This window comes from Pteropus alecto, unplaced genomic scaffold, assembly GCF_000325575.1.
Source record: "Pteropus alecto unplaced genomic scaffold, ASM32557v1 scaffold10, whole genome shotgun sequence".
NCBI classification, from domain to species: Eukaryota; Metazoa; Chordata; class Mammalia; order Chiroptera; family Pteropodidae; genus Pteropus; species Pteropus alecto.
The window spans coordinates 7,652,825-7,657,861 of record NW_006431210.1 but is presented as its reverse complement, the minus strand read 5'-3'; positions in this window follow the sequence as shown (position 1 = coordinate 7,657,861).

Here is a 5,037-nt window from a genome sequence, read left to right as displayed (position 1 = left end):
GGGATCAGGCTCACAATTCCTAACCAGTCAGCCTTTTATCTACCTGCCCTGTCCCCTTTGGTCATGGCTGAAAGATACTGCAGGGGTTCTCTGGATGCAGCTGGAATAAATTCAGGCTATATCCTAGCCTGGCACAGAGCCACTAAAGTTAATATAAACGACATCACAGCTTCGGGAGGTGGTTCGGGACTTTGAGCTATTTATAGACTTTTCAAAATGCAGAGCTGTTGCTTTACAATTTCCATTAACCCCTCAGAGTTTTTGGCCATCAGATTAATTTCCCTGTTTCCCCAGGAATGCTTACCTTTATTAATCCCATTAGACCATTTTCTTTTGGGGTTCATTTCCCTGTACGTAAAAAACACCCAACATCTTCATAGGTCTGCACAATTTACCTTGTATTTCTTAAGCCAGAAGAGTGAAAATGAGTTTCTGAATTGTAAAAATCCTAAGCACCCTTTCCCAAGCACTTTTCAGAGCATATAAATTCACAGGGAAATGTGCAATTAGAAAAAATTATCCATGATCCATGTGTAAGTATGGTGTTTTACATGCATACATAATGGTAATATACATGCCTTTATAAGCATTTACTTAATAAAACCATAAAAGAGTACATATGTTACCATATGATTTCACTGATATGTAAAATTTAAGGAACAAAAAGAACAAACAAATGGAAAACAGACCCATATGTATAGAGGACAATCGGATGATGGCCAGAAGGGAGAGGGTTGGGGGGCTGGGAGAAAGCGGTGAAGGTTTAAAGAAATACAAATTAGTAGTTGTTAGATGGTCACAGGGATGGGGAGCACGGCATAGGGAATGCAGACAGCGGTAAGGTAATGGCTACGTGTAGAGCCAGAGGGAAGATAGAGTAATCAGGGGGATTGTTTCATAAACTATATAAATGTCTAACCAATGTACTATATACTTGAAACTAACAAAAAAAAAAAAAAAACGATAAGTATATATGTGACCTGAGTCCTGGTCATAGCTCTGCCACTGACTGTCCATATGACCTTGGGCACAGCTTTCTATCTCTTTAGGCTTAAGTTGCCTTGTGTAAAATGAGGAAGTTAGACTAAATCAGTGATTTTCAAAATTTTGAATCCCAGAATCCTTTCTTCCAATGATATTGCAGAGGGGCTCAATGTATAAAAGAGATGCTCCAATATATAAAAGAGATGCTCTAGTGGTCCCTGTGGGTCCCAAGTCCCACCTGATTGGCCTCTCTTATTTCCATTCTGGAGCACCCAGAGCACCTCATAGAACCTTCTGGGATCCCTGAAGCCCAGGATGAAACCCCTTGAACTAACTTGAGTTTTAAATCCTCACCAAATCCCAAGCTTTGCTACTATCATTGCCAAGTTATTGCCTCCACTAACCCAATCATCATCTTAGATTGTTCTGCTGTTTTAAACAGATCAAACTTATAATAGAGACACTTTCAAGACAAAAACTCATAATGGTTACTTTACTTGGGGTAACTACACATTATTCAATTCTCACCCCACAGCACTGGAGTTGGTAAGAGACAATCAAGAGAAGTAACCCCACTTCACAGGAGGACAGTATAGAGAATGAACAAATGGCTCATGATCTACCAGGAAGGCGCTGAGAAAATGATAATCCAGATCTCCCAACACACAACAGAGCACTTTTTAAATACATGGATCCACCCACCTGCTGCCAGACACCGGAAGAAAATGCAAGATGAAGGCAAATCCCTCAGAGACATTCAGCTCTCAGTATGAGCAACCAACAGGAGAACCCCGCAACTAGACAGGGAGGGCCCACTTTAACTTCCATCCCAAGGGCATGGCACACAAATGAGGGCCTCTAAAACTCTGGGGGTTAATTAACCTTTGCAGAGTCTCTACAGCTTTCATAGCCCTCAGTCAAGAAATCAATTTAAAAAGAGTCTGCAGGCTCCATTGACTGTTCTATCTGGCAGGCAATCTCCCACCAGATCTGATGAGGAAAGATAGCAATTCATCCCTTCCTTCAAGAGATATTAAATGTCTACCGTGTGCCTTAAAATGCATCAGGAATTAAGCAATAAACAAGACAAATCTATTCCCTGCAAAACCATCAAATCCAAATTTATCAGTGTTCATGTTGCGGAACTTTTCAGCATTTGACATAATTGACCACCTCCTTCTTGAACCATTTGCTTCCCATGGCTTTTATGGACAAAACTCTCATTTTCTATCTACCTCTTGGGCCTCTCTTCTGCCCCTTTGCAATCTTATCCTCCTCCGCTTGGTCCAAGATGCTATCCTAGCATCCTAAGCACTCTCTTCCTCTCACTCTAGACCAAAGGTCTTAATCTCGGACCCCCAAGCCCCCTGGGGGTCAATGAACATGGATGTAAAAAAACTGCATTTTTATTTTCACTCACTTCTTCCTGAAATTTAGCAATTCCTTCAATTATGAATGTAGGCAACAAGCCACAGCAGTCTTAGCAGGACCTGTTAACTTTGCCCCCAATAAAAATACCAGGTATCTGAATCCCACGGGTCTCAAAATCTATATTCATCACCACTTTGAAAGTATAGTAATTATTAGAACTGCCACTGAGCATTGTTATTTAATAAGTTAATGAAGAAGCATGTATACTTTTATATCACAAATTTAATATTTTGATAGCTGTATTTCCATTGTTATTTTATGCACCTTATTTCACACATTTAGAAACACAGGCATTCCAACTGCCAAAAACAATTCAAGACACACAGAAAAATGAAGAGCTGCCTCCCCATTGGGTCTTAGATATGACTGTGACTTTAGTTATCAGCTCACACATCTGCATCTTTAGCTTAGATCCCCTCCTCTGAATTCCAAACCTAATACCCAACTGCCTATTCAAAAGCAGTCTTTGCCTATCTCAAAGTTATCTCAAACTCAGCGTGTTCACAGACAAATTCATGGTAGGCCCCCTCTCAAACTCCTCAGCTTGGCAGAGAACACCCTGCGTGATCCAGCTCTGTTTAACTCCCCAGCCTCGGGCTGTCCATCCCCTCGCTCTCTTCCTCCAGCCTCTCCTTTCAGTCCTTTGTACTCAATATTCTCCCTCCCACCAGGAATCTGGTCACAGCTGCCTCACTCCACCTCCTCCACCCTCAGCCTTGGCCTAGTTAACATGTTTTCTCCATATCTCAGCTCTCAACAAAGCCTTCCCTGACCCAATTTCCCTGTCAAATGGCCCCACTAGAGAGACTCTCCGGTGAATCATGTAACCCCCCTTTGTAGAACAATCTCTGCTGCAATTTTATTTTTGTTTTGGTAATTGTTTTTAATGTTAGTGTTTCCATCTGATCATGCATTCTCTGAAGAAAGGAATTTGGTCTACTTTTATCACTACCATATCCCCAGCACCCTAGGACAATGTCTAGCACATAACTGGCATTCGATAAACATTTGTTAAATATACAACTTAATTACTTAAAGTCTGTGAAGTCTACAGTCTAGGAGGAGGCAGATATTAAACAAACATTCAAAATAATATTTAATTCCAACTGTTAGAAGTGCTACTAAAAAAAAGAGTGATGTGCACTAAAAACTTAGAGCTGGAGAACCTGATCTAGTTCGTCTAGATTAGTCAATGAAGATTTTTTTCAAAGAAGCAACACTTATGCTAAAACCTAAAAGTTGAGGAGCAATTGTCCAGCTGAATGAGGGAACAGCACTTTAGGCAAATGAATCAGCATGTGTGTAGTCTCCAGTACAGGAAAATCTTGTTAGGTTCAAGGGACTAAAAGAAGGTCCTTGGGGTTGGAATGCCAAGAATGAAAAGATGGGTAGCATAAGGTAAGGCTGGAGAGGAAGCCAGGGACTAAATCACAAGGAATTTTATAGGCAGAGTAAGGGTTTGGGGCTGTGATGGGTTGCAAAAATGGCTACAATTATTCCCCCTACCTGGATCTGGCCTCCTTTGCAATGTGAGTTTGCATCCCCTCTCATTAAGTCCATTTCCCCATCTCTTGAATGTGAGCTGGCTTTTTCGCTTGCTTGGACCAAAAGAATGCAAAGAAAGTGATATGTCAGCTATGAGCCTCAGCGTCTAGGTGCCTTGCAGCCTCTACTGTTTCTTTCTCTTAAAACTCTTCCCAGATCCTAGAATATGAGAGATGTGGAACAAAGCCCAGCCATCCAAGGTCAATCCCTCCTCATCCAGCCAGTTTCCAGTTGATCCACCAGTTGACCTCAGGCTCATGAGTGAGCCTAGATAAGTTCTCAAGTACCACTCAAGTGAGTCCAAACCAAGCTACCAATCATAAGCAAGAAATGCTGTGTGTTTAGGCCACCGAGTTTGACATAGTTTATTATGCAATAAGAATTAATTGATACCATGACTTTATCCTGAGATCCACAGGAAGCCATTGAAGGGCTTTAAATAGCTGAGTGACAGGGTGAGATGTGCCTTTGTAAAAATTACCCTAGCTGCTGTGTAAACCATGTGAGGAGAAGGGGCAAGACTAGCTGAGAGACCAGTTACTGGGCACTGCTATCATTCGGGGGGAGGTGAGGCCACCTGGCCTAGGAGGTGGCAGTGGATGTGATGAGAAGTGGATGGACACGGTAATGCTTCAGGAAGTGATATGAACAGGGCCTGAGGACTGATTTGGTGCCGGAGGTGAAGGGAGGGAGACGTCCATAATGACTGCTCAGTTTCTGCTTAAACAAGTAGGAGGACAATCGTATTAGTTGGGCTTCTTCAGAGACAAAACCAACGGGGGTGGGGGGGGGTGCGTGTGCGTGTGTGTGTGTGTGTGTGTGTGTGTGGAGAGAGAGATTTATTCTAAGGAATTGGCTCACACAATTATGGAAGCTATAAGTACAATCTGCACTGTGGGCCGGCAGGCTCCAGACCCAGGACAGCTGACGGTGCACAAAATGTCCAAAAGCTTCCACTGGAGAATTTTATATTTGGGGGAGGGTCCACCACTTTGTTCTACTCAGGCCTTCAACTGGTTGGATAAGGCCCATCTACTTCATGGATGACATTCTGCTTTACCCTATCAATGAAAATGT